At 37.3% G+C, this 12926-nt stretch overlaps 1 protein-coding gene and 1 long non-coding RNA gene across 3 annotated transcripts in view; one reads left to right on the top strand and one right to left on the bottom strand.

Moving 5' to 3' along the window:
* Nucleotides 1-12926, bottom strand: part of PREX2 (phosphatidylinositol-3,4,5-trisphosphate dependent Rac exchange factor 2) — a 216166-nt gene that overhangs the window by 125160 nt on the left and 78080 nt on the right. The window lies entirely within an intron of this gene.
* Nucleotides 1-12926, top strand: part of LOC128091607 (uncharacterized) — a 102695-nt gene that overhangs the window by 15127 nt on the left and 74642 nt on the right. The gene's annotated exons all lie outside the window — the stretch shown is intronic.

Below are 12926 nucleotides of genomic sequence, written 5' to 3'. Positions count from 1 at the left end.
CATTTTATGCTTACAAATTATTTCCTAAATTTCTTACATTTTGGATATAGAGTTACATTAGAGTATTATTCTGAATCTGAAATAAGTATTTTATTTCTAAAACATTTAGGAACTCTGCTATCCTAAACATGATGTAAAAGACTAGCTCAGTAGAGTATAAGAAGAGTTAAGCAGTGAAATACTAATGAAGCTGAGAAACAGAACATGAAGTACATGTTCTCTGAAGTACAATTTCCACCCTGCATTCATGTAACAATCAAGCAAGAGCAAAATGAGTCATTTTCAAAATCTAGTTCTAGCACTTCACAGATTTACCACAGGAAAAGCCAAAATAAGCCTTTAGTTTCTAAATAAAAATTAATCTGGAGATACTATTGTGAAGTGCAGCATTTACCATAGTAACCACAAGTAAGATTTCTGCTGTATTAATAATCAAACCTATTGTAAAGTCGATTGGTTTTAACAATTCATTAAGCAAAACCAGGTGCAGCTGACTGTAAGCATACATTTCCTCCTTCCCAAGAATATCATCTTTGGGGACCAAGTGAGTAGTAAATAATACCACTAACAAAATAACAAGAGTGTTTTCTATTTCACATTCAGGAACTGGAAACAAGAAGAGATGTACAATCATTCCAAAATAAATAAATCGTATTTCAGATACAAAGGCTATCATTTTTTACAAACTCATTCTATTGCAAAGAGTTCAGTACATTCTGAAAGTATCTACACACTGTGGATGAGGTCTTAACACTGATAATCCTTCAGAGACATGCATATTCTTTGCCCATTAAAAACTGGCACCACAAAAGCACAAATGTCATGTCTTTCATAACCGTTTAGCTCCGAGCCACTGTGCATTGTACACTGTATGAGAACTCATCTAAATTCTGGCGTGGTGCAAATTCCATAAAAGAAGCAATAAATAACCCCTGTGTGGAAGGGTAGGAGTCACAGCATCCCTATCTGCTGAAACTTAAACATTTTCATGTGCAGTGACCCTTTCTCTGGTGAGGACTGTGCAACTCTGAACATTTTTATTACTGATAAGACAAAACTAGTTATCCAGGACATAAACAAAATTAAGTTTGGACTATTGCCAGTATATTATGTTTCATACCACTTTCTACACCAATGTAGATTTTCAGCTTTTAAAAATCTTTTTCCTAACTATTAGCGCTTTCTTCCTAGTGTTTCACTGATATTTTGAAAAGCCATTGATTCATTTGCAACACTGTTGGTGGACAACAGCCTTTTATATCCTTCCATGCTATGAATATCTGCAGGGGTTACGGCACATTTGTGTGTATTGACTGTACAGTGCAGAACCATTCCCACGCGTACTGAAAGCCCGCTAAGCTGTATGACTTGAAATTCACTTATAAAAGCTTTCACAAAACCAGTCAACAGTATTAAGTACGCTTTCAAATTGAAAGGAAAAAAAAATCACAATCATGAGAACTACTTCTAAAACCGAAATCTTTCTCTGTTCACATTATTTCCCTATAGACCAAGCATACTGCTTATCAGCATTTATTTTATCCCAGAAGATCTTCATTTCCCGTGACTATGAAGGAAGGTGAGTATTCAGCTGGATGAGGGTGAAACTGAGAAACTGATCTGGGAGCTGGGGCATTAGTTTTTCCTGAGTGATTCAAGATACCAGCTAAGAGTCATGAGGTCAACAAGAGTATATATCAACTGCAATAAACAGATTCCCCACTTATCCAAGCAAAACTGTCCCAGACCTCTCATCTGCTGAGGTTATCAGAAAATGGCATCCAGGAAAATTCCAGCTCTCAGGAGCCCAGTCGGAGGTCACTGAGGAAGGGAAGCCTGAGGTGACTTTTGCCTTTTCCAGCAACTTGGCACAAATTCATGTTACGTTGCTTTTCTCATACAGCAGGAGCAGTGCAGCCACAAGGCTAGTTTTTCCTAAAGATTCGCCAGCGCTTGTTCCCATCAGTGCAGATCTACTTCCTAAAAAATGTTTAATACTACGCCCCACAAAGCACTGAATTCTTCCACCCATGAAGTACTGCAAAACCACACATGTTGCAAAGCAATTTGAACAACTGCACTTCTTCTAGAACTATGGTGAGAAAGAATTCAGGGCACAGTGGGTATGGAGACCTCCATTGGTCTTCACCCACAGCGCCAAGCAATGTTGAAATCTCTGGGTTTTCACCACATTTCCCTGATGCCCAATGCCCTTATCAACACCCCTACTGCTTGTGGAAACATCACTGGTTCCATGCACACATCATCTCCGTCCTGGGTCTTTGCTACGAGAACAGACAGCTGTCATCAGACTGGAGGATGGATAAGTTACTGTTTTTGTTACAGTGTTAAATAACCTTAAGCCCTCACAGTGACTGTGGAAAAATGTCTCTGAACACATATGAACATGCAGTGGGTCTGAGAGAGGGTTGACTATTCAAAAGACTGGCATTATTTGAACATCAAGTAAGAACAGCCAAGAAGAGCTCTTCAAAAAACAGTAAACAACAGACATGAAAAGGAAAATATACAATGATGCCCATAAACTACTAAGGAGTTGACAGCTGCTGAGCTGGCAGAAAAAAAGTTTAGAGAAAGTTTTGAAGATTTTTATGCATTAACAACCACTGAAAAGAGCACACCTAGGAAAAAAAAAAAGTATAAAGTGGAAATACCCAATTTATGACTCGCTAAAGAATCAATTAAAGCCAGAAACTCCAATGAAATAGCACAAAACATTCTGCCATAACTCCAAGTCTGCTGCTCAACATCCAGACTCAGTACTGAACACTGCATTAAATGAAGGAGTAGAAAATAACATGAGTCACATGGACACAGTTAAGTTGTCTTAACTGGATAACTTAACTGACTGCAACTTATCTGACTGGAGCTGGAGCAACTGGAACATGCTCACCAAATAATAAAATAAAAACAGCAAAAAATCAGCTCAAACAATGTAATTTCATTTACCATGCACACATGTCAGTAAATCATGACTCATCTTGGTTTCCTGAAACATATTACACATCTCGCTGAGGTCAATTCACGACACATCAACACATCTGTGTAGGTCTAGGCCCAACAGCAAGCATAGAAAATAAATCCCCGTGGGTTCCAGGACTCCAGACCTTTGTTAGCTCACCTTTCCTAAAACTTTCCAAGTGGATTCCAGAGTGTCCCTTAATTTACTTTCAATTTCTAGCTTTCTCAAGGAGCAGAAAAGCAGTATAGTTGACATAACACCATCTTCCAAAGTTTCACCTTTTGCTACCAGCATGCCACATAACAGCTTGCTGATATCTGCTATAGTATCTAGATTCACCCTTGCAGCACTGCAAATTGAGACTGCTGACCCATGCTCTCTTCACCAGCCAGACTCTTGCTGATTTTCTGAATTTAGAGATGGGGAAAAAAAAAAAAAAAAGATTCCTGTGATCTCACAAGTATTCCAAATTTTAGAGCTGTCTATGGAAAACTATTATCTTGAAAATTATTTTGATGTATTTCTGGATTAGTTACTGTACTTTTACCATTCACACAACACTGCTGTAAGACACTAAAGGAAATACCATGACTGAAAATTCAAACAGAGACTGAAAATTCAAATCCAAAAAATTAAAAAAGAATCTGTTAATTATGCCAAAGAAGCACTAATTGGTTCGCTTGTCTGTTGATCTGCTGCCCCTTTGTGAAGCAGCGTGTCTCACACAGAACGCACAATGAGTTCCTGTTATGGGGTTCTTACTTCTCATCCTATCAAAATAAGAGTAGGGTTGTTGGGCATTTTTTGTTTTCTCTTCCCCTCCATAGTTGCTTTGTGTGCTGTTGAAAAAACGAAAAACACCACTGCTACAGTTTGTGCAAGAATCTGCCAACAGCACAGATGACTTCCCTGACATCTGGAATGAAATCAGGGAAGACAAAGACGTCTGCCTGCAGAAGATTCCCAGGGCACGAAGAGTTTTTGTCTTTTTTGACAGATAAGAAATTAAGTCCTGCAATTATGTCACAGCACCTGGATCACATAATATATACCCATTTTTCTAAGAGCAATCATCTTTTTGTCAGACTGGAAAGAAATATTCTTTTTCACTTGGAGGAAAAATTAAAGAACAAGTCACTTATTCTTTTCCCCTTCAAATTTCTTTTAATATTGTTACAACCCTTAAATTTACACTGCCATAAAAAGCAAAACAGACTGCAAAAAGTATTTTTCTAATAAGGTCATTTCCTGTATACTTTGCCTTCAGGACAATGCAAGCACCCAATCTACCATCTTGAAGCCTGCTGAATAAAGCTTGCAAGATCTTTTGTACACTGAAGATGAATAAAATTTTATTTTCTATAATGTCAAAGAAACTCTAAAAGAAACCCACAAAAAGGAAAGTGCTCATATGTTATAATTTATCACAGACAAGGCTAGTTGGCTTCCACATTCTTAATGTAGCTACAGGCATGCAGGATGGTAGACAATATTTTGCTCTTTTCACAATATTCAGAATGATCCTAGGCAAAGGATGGAGCTCTACATTTGTGAAGAGAAGTGCTCAGGATTACAGCTGACTAGGCAAATGCATTTTGTTATCATGGCTAATTTAGTTCACAAACATTAAGGTAGTATCTTCCCCACCAGTTCAAGGTTTTGCACATGATTATTAATTTATGTCCCATTGCTGGTCGCATAAGCTCACCATACTGTTTTTGTTGAAGTACTTTCGTGCAATTTTACCACAAACAAACAAACAAATAAATAAATAAATAAGTAAAAATCAATAGAGAAGACTCCAGCAGCAGTAGCAGCTGTGGTAAACGCATTTCCCCTCCTCTTCTCATCAACCTGTGCCAGCAGCAGTGGCAACAGCTAATCAGGCTGGCTTCTGCTGCCGAACAAAAGACTCTTCTCTCTCAGTAATTCACCAGCTGAGGCACCACCTGTTTCTCCCAACTTGCCTGCAAGACTGGATGAATTGCAAGCAGCACAGGGAGCACCAGCCAGGGTTGGAGAAATTGTTTCTCCATCCAGCACCTACAGCTACTTTCAACGCTGACTTCAGATGCCGCTGTCTGTAAAGATGTGGGAATAAATGGGCCGCATCTGCAATATTTCCCACCCCAGTGCTCATTTCCTTTCCACAACCAACCAAACTATTCCCTTCTCCATTCTTACGGAGATGCCCCAAATGGGCATCAATCTGCCTGACGGAGCTGCCAAGTCTTTTTTATTTCACCAAGCGTGATTCTTAGAAATATAAATACATACCAATGCAAATGCGATCATGTTGAGGAAGGATGGATCTTCATAGCCTGTTCATAGATGGACATGCTGCCACACATTGGGGTAATCTATCTCTCATATAATTTTTAATTTTCTGCTCAAGTTCTCTAATTTCAGAAAATTTTTCCAAGAGCAAGAACACTTTCCCCACCTTGTTCCGGAACCTTTATCACCTTCCCCACCTTTCCCTAGTAACTGTCAACATTTTTCAAGCCCTCTTCATTGCACATCTTTTTCATCCTTTCCTGCACACAGAGATTCCTAACTCATCTTCCTCTTTCAACAAGGAAATGCCCATTTAACTGACCTCTTATACCTTTAAAATCACCTCCCTAAGCCATGACTGTTCTTTTAATTTTGATTCTCTGATCCTTCAGCATTAAAGCAGATGAAAGGACAATGTCTACAGTCCAGGCCCAGTTCTCCTCAGCCAACTCAGACATCACACATCTCCACTTTCTTCCTTGTACTGAAGCAGGAAGATTTAGTGCAACATTTTACTGGACCAAATCAGAAGATATTCGCTCCCTTTTCCTTGCAGATGTCAAGAATCCTGTCTCCCATATCTATATTTCCATTTTTGAAAGCTGGTTCTATGGTTGCAGTCTCAGTACTTGCACACTCGAAGTTCAGAACATGCCTGAACTGCAGATCAGAGGCTGGATGTCAGGCTAGCTCATACATACTGCTACAGATGGAAGCCACATAAAGAAAGCTGCTTAACTAGAACTTTAGAGAAAGGCCACACTGGCATACAGGATAAACGCTGATCTGCAAGCTGAGCATAAGATAAGAGTGTAATCTTTTTTGCAAATGTTGTATACAACACATGCATTTGGTAACTGAGCCTTTATCCCAGAAAAAAATCAAACAGCTTAGATTCCAGTCTCAGCATAAGCAACAGACTGCTGGTCTGTTGCAACAGATAGATAAACAAGAGGGGTCCATATGGATAAAGACTTCACAATTTGGCGCTGCCATTCAAACAGACCTTTATGAAGCAATAATGAAACAATAGGAAAAGAAAAAAATGTTTCCAGAATATTGTTGAAGTACAAGATTGATCTATGGTATTTTGAAGATCTCTTGATGAAGAAAAGAAAATCTACATTGAAAAACGTTCCCATGAGAGGAACTCCCTCTGATAATACATCATACAGTTCTGCTGGTACATTTTACAAAAGGAATCATATGCTGCTAATCATACAGCTGAACTTGTGTTACTCAAGTGAGAATGGAAGAGAAAAGACGTCGACAAAGTTTACCTCTCATAAATGTTAACAGTTTCCTGAATTTACAGAAAATGAGGTCTTCACTGGCAGATCTCCATGACTTCAGGTGTTCATTATCAGCAAGTCAAAAAAAGCTAGAAAACTTCAGAGCAATCGTTGGTCTCAAAGTAACAGTATGTTCCCATTACATTGCCATCATAATTAGAAAAGCAGCAATACATTTGAAACCTTTACACTTCATACATCTGTTTTCTACTTCTTTTATGCTACTTATTCTATTCAATAAAAATCAACATTTTCATTTTAGTTTTAATCCCAAAATTAGTACCTTTTTTTTTTTTTAGGAGAACATCTGTTCAAAATAATTTAACATTTCAAAAAATATTTTGTAAAATTGTCAAGATGAGAAATGCATTTGTCACAAATGACCCATTTTACACAATTTTCAATATTTTCTGATTCAATCATTAGAAATCTTGAAAGTGCTACAAGACAGGAAAGCCATTTTCTGCTTATCTTCTCTCTTCTCTATCTTTCCAAAGTTCATAAAGAACTTTGAAAACAAGTTTGAGCATTCTGACACAAACATAACCACCTGGATTGACAGACAATCTTTATCACAAATTATGAGAAAGAAATCAGATTAAAAACATTTTACCTTTCAAAATCACAATTTAAAGCTTCACTCTGAATCTTCAGAAAGAAGAAGAACTGACTTGACAATAACAAAAACAAGCCATTACATCTTTAATGAATAAGGCAAGCAACTAATTAAAAAAGCAACTGTTTTATCCATAAACTGAGAGAACTTGAAACTACTGACAGGCATCATTATGGAAGCCCACCAAAACATTATTACATGCTTTGCTTTCAGCACATAACACTTCTTCTAATACAAGATTGCTGAGTCCTTAACTCTGAGATTACTTCTGCTTAATGTAGTTAGATTCTAATTAGGAATTGGACTGTGGGAGAATTTTACAACTTTGACTGACAGCACTGTATAAATAAAGTGTACTTTTCAATATTCGGTTTAGTGTCCAGCTGCAAATCTATATTGGCACACTTAGGCTAAGAAAACCATGCAGCATGAAGAGTATAGAAAGCAGTTTTCTACCTTAATTTGAATTCTTCATGAATCCTTTAGCAAGGCTGTAGCATAACATTTAGAAAAAGTACATTCCTGGCTACTGGGAAAAAAAAGCAGCTACGACCCAATAAAGTTTTGTTTTTTTTTTTTTTTTTTTTCCTAACCAGTGGAAATCAGAACACTTCCAGGCACAATAAAGCCTGTCTTACATCTGGCTAATTTCTATCGTTCGTCATTCTGATATATGCTGGCATGATCAAATAGTACAAAGTTCAAAGGATCACATGCAACAGTGCCTCATTTCATGCAACCACCACTTCATGAATTGCAATGCATGAACTGTGGCATTTCCAAGCCTTAGGAAGACTACAGCCTTACTTTCGAAAAACTCCTAACTGATGTACACTCTGGCCTCTCCTTAAAATATAGCACACCTAGAACGCGCATCATCAAAAGACATCCAGGTCTGCACTAACTATAACGAGGCTGCTAATTAAACGTATTGTGAAACCACTTCTATTTTTGAGGCAAAATAGTTTTAAGAAGTATTTAAACTACTTATCATACAAATAATTTAGATGCTTTGCCTTTTGATCTCATTTCAGCCAATAGTTCAGCAATATATACAGGAAGGCAGATTTATAAAACAGTTCAAAATATAAACTACGAAAGATCTTTGAAAATATTACGAGTAATTCCAAACCAAAAGCAAGGCTTCACTAGTTTCAGCGAAAGATAGAGAAAACAAGAAAGCATCGTCGAGAGTGAGCTCCCAAGAAATACAAAGAAAATTAAAGTCAATCCACACTTCTACTAACTCTGCTCAGTAATGTCAATATATGCAAGTAATAATGTTGCTATTTAAAAATACCAATATTTGCATTTCTGGATTTATTCAAAATGATTTCATTAGAGATATTTAAGTCTATTGACTTCACTTGTGCTATAATCTTCTGAAAATCGTGGAAAAGCCTTACAGTTACATGTACAATAAACAACTCCAAGAAAACATTAACTTGCAAACTCTTCACTGACTTAAGAGGTATGGCACGAACTGCAGACTGTTCAAATTTCAATTTCACTTTTGAAGAAGAGATACATCAGAACAGTCAAAGCATCCAGAACAGGCAGTACAGCGGACTTCAAGATAGCTCCTATGAGCAAAGTTGCTGAAGCACCTCTGTGAATGGGATCCTCATTTTGAAATTCAAGATTATATACTCTACTTACAATTATATACCTCCTGGGAGAAGAACAATTCTGCCTAAGCAGCAATCCTTCTTTTATACAGACAGATAGAGCAGGTAATTTGTGATAGGCCATAATTTAATTTAGGTAAATAAAAAAAATGTAGAAATCCTATACATGCACTCAGGTAAAATTACAGAGTTCTCACTTTCAAACTTCTTTTCTCCTTCCTTTTGTAAGACTAAGTTCTTAAAATTTGAGTGGAAAACTAAATATTTTTCACAAGAGAATTTAAACAGACAGCATGCTCTCTTTGCACATAAATCAGAAAGCAGTTTCAGCTGCAGAGTTCCTCAATCCTGCAATAAATTTAGTGACAGACTACTTTCAAAGACACTAGTAGTGACAGTGTGAAGTCTTAAAAAAAAACAAAACAAACAAAAAAAAAAAAACAGAAATTAGTATGCTTACTGATGCATAAAAGAAAAGCATATAGAGAGAGAATTACATCTATTTTTGTGGTATCTCCACTGTCACAATTTTTCATTATCGGTATCCCACACCATAACATCATGTAGTGTGCTAGCAGTTAAACAGTTAACACTCCAGTTCCGGGTCGCAGAAGAGAAGAACTACATACTCCAGAGAACTTTGCATTCATAGACAAGATAAAATCCCTGGCAAAGTCATGGGACCTGGTTCTCCTCCCTTCTGCTGTTCCCAACCAAACATCTCGCCTCAGCATTAGAGTAAAGCCTTCAGTTTTTGGACACTCTCTCATTTGATTTATTAGCTCCGATTCTAATTATATTGTATTATAGTGTGTTATCTAGTATTGTGATATCTCGTTTAGTAAATTAGTTTGATTGTCAGATCGTTGGAGCTGTTTTGTTTTAGGCCCATCTCTCCATCCTCTTCCCTTATCCCTTTTCCAGGGTGCGGATCCATCGGTCCCTCCACCCACTAGTCACGGAAGCAGGCCAAGTCAGCCCGCAAACCATTGATAATCACATAGTAGGAAATGTCATCGTCAGACCAATACAGTCCTATTGTATACAATAAAACAAAGTCCACATTTTCAATATTTGTTTAAATTAAAACCTCCTTTTATTGCTCCTACTTTTAACACTTCAGAATTTTAAATAAAATAGAATACTGTGATAAGAACGCCCCTCTATCCCAACTCAAGAATTGCCCGTTCTACAAAAACCAAGCTGAATTTCCTGCTTCCAGCAGCAGCTTATACAGCACCTGCACCTTTACCATCTTTGTGAAATGAGAAATCCTTTCAATTTCCAACAACAGTGGTGGAATCTTCTTGTCTATCAGTACATGAACTCTTTCCATGGCAACACACAGCAGTGAATTCGCGTTATCTTGTAAACAAGGCAGAGCAGAACGATTATTTCCAGCTAGGCTGACCAAAGCAATTATTTCCTTATGGTAATTACTTAAGGCATGAAAGCTTGAAAAAAAAAAGTTGAAAAGGCTGAAACAGTACATTTTTTCCATAACAAGCTGAAAAACTCTGCTGCTCTTCTTTGACTATTTCCCTCACTTTCAAGTTCTTTTTCTCCATTGTGAGTGGACAGATGGAACAAACTAAACAACTAGACTACTCTGAAAAATGTAAACTGTTTGCAACAGTAAACCAAGTTTCTTCTTATTTCTGTATATCAACAGAGATCCAGCTCTGATTTGCAGCACTGCCAGATCCCCAGCACTTTTGATCCAGGGTCCCTCCGGGATCGATGACAGGACTCAACTCTCTTCAACTGAATCTGACTAGGTTGTTAAAAGATTAAATTAAAACCAGTATTGACTCTACATCAAATATATCTTGATGACAAGAAATAGTCTTCCAATTCACCTTTTGAAAAACTAGAAGCATTTTAATTACAGTACATTTACTGAAAACAATTATATTTAATAAACACAACAGTGGTACACATATACTTACGTGATTTGTGACTTTAAACTCCCATTTCTGAACAAATATTTTCAAGTGTTTAAAGAAACTAACTCTTGTGTCATCCAAGGAAAAAAAAAACAAAAACAATTATAGCTATGCAAGTCTTCCAACCTGGCTTAAAAAATATATTTTTTACTTCAGACTAGAACTTAGGGAATAAAATTAGTAAATGAGGAAACTTCTGAAGGTTACATGTCCAAGTTACTTGTCCTAAGTCCATTCCAACACAACTACTGCCATCCCAAAATTTAAACTACTTTTATTTTACATACAGCTTCAAACAAACAAAACACTGTTACATGCCCCTGTTGCCTGTCATGAACTGGCCTCATGAATTTTCATCTGCTTACATGGTTATGAGCCAATTTCCATGGAAATGCAATCATTAATATTTTCCTGGCTTTTATTTGATTCATGATTTGCTTCAACTGTGCAAATGCAAACAATATGTCATCCTTTATTTTTTTATTGCCTTGATAACTATCAGAAAGAGCATTATTAGCTCCCTGACCATTTCTCTTTATGCTACTATCTAATCGCCTGCTAAATATTAATTATATCAGAGGATATTTACATGGTAATCTCATTTACATCCACCGAAAAAGATTTCATTTATTGAAGGCTACAATGATCACCACAATCTTACAACGAAAGAAGCATACTGACATCCAGAATAGAGCTGCAGGAATAAAGCCATTCCATTTGAATGGCTAGATTTCCATACAGTCAAATAAATTAATAATTTCACATAAACGACACAGAGTGGAGAAATAAACCATCACTAGTTCCAGGTTTTCTTCTCTCACTGGTCCTTTTTTTCTCTTTTTTCTTTCTTGCCCTATTCAAGCATAGACCCTTTTTTGCAGGTTGATGTAGGCCTATGGCCAGTCAACAGTTTTGACAAGTTCCCAGCATGACTGCACAATTTCACTTTGTGGAGCATGTGCTCTTCAGAAACACAAAGAATGCATGGGTTTATTGCTTTGGTTCTTTCCTTTTCTTTCCTTTTCGTTTTTTAATGAAAGAACAAAAGACAGAAGCCTGATTCCAGTATAATTTTACTCATCACCTTAATGCAACTTTTTGTTTGAATGCTGGGAGCTTAAGACAAGAGACCTTACTATAACCCCTTCCTGATATAGAGCCTCTTTCTTTTAGGCTATAAGATGCTTTCAAGCATCTTCCATTCAAATCAAGGAGGATTTAGAGATTTTTTTTTTAAGATATTAAGTCTATAAAAAGCAGTATAAATAAAACTGTCACACCCAATCAGTGCACGAGGACAGTTTGCAAGACTTCTACTTAAGAAAAACATCAACTTCACCACATCACCAAAGTACCTGCACTTTAGCTGCAGACAAGGGCAGGCTGAGCACACTGGTGGCAGCTGCCATCTGTTAATACTCACCCAGCATTTGACAGCCCTGCATACTGCTTGTACCAGGAAATACTGCTGCTTACCAAAACACCCACATTGATTACACAAACAGGCTGAGGCCTCACAGAGTCTTTCCGCTTAAGGTTACACAAGGATATGGAATGCTATTTTAGGATATATATATATATATATATATATTTTTATTACTATAATTTTTTTTATTTCATTCATGAGTTTGCATGGAGGAAGGTACTTTTAATACTCAAGTCTCCAAAAGAAAAAAAATAAGGATGTAAAACATTCAAAACCGCAGACACAAGACTTTTAGGAACAACACAAAGGAACAATAATGTTGGACCGGGAAATCAGAAAACTGTAAATAAAGTATTGTTTTCCAGCATCTTCAATAGTTTTGAATCCTGCATTCCTTCCGCTGAGGGGAGGAAATGACGCCACTTGGAGTCTTCCTCATATCCACAATAGAACACTACAGTTTGCTTTACTCCAGTCTGAAGGCCTTGAAACTCCAGCCAGTAAGCCACAGAAGCCTGTCATGAGCAAGAAAGGTTCCGCAACCTTCTATATACACATTTCTTGACTTGTGCAAAGTCTGATTGTTCCCATCACAGTAAGGCTGCCTCAGAATGAACTGGCAGGGGCAGATTTGAAAGTACAGGCAAGATACCCTTGTGAGCTTGGCTAGGGAAGCTTACCTAGGGAGAAGCTTTAGGAGGAGACCTGACCCCAAGATCAAGTCTGACCACCTCCAGGACTACACATCACCCTCTTAG

The sequence above is a fragment of the Tympanuchus pallidicinctus genome, unplaced genomic scaffold (assembly GCF_026119805.1).
Source record: "Tympanuchus pallidicinctus isolate F22 unplaced genomic scaffold, pur_lepc_1.0 scaffold5, whole genome shotgun sequence".
NCBI lineage: Eukaryota > Metazoa > Chordata > Aves > Galliformes > Phasianidae > Tympanuchus > Tympanuchus pallidicinctus.
This window is presented reverse-complemented; position numbering and strand designations above follow the sequence as displayed.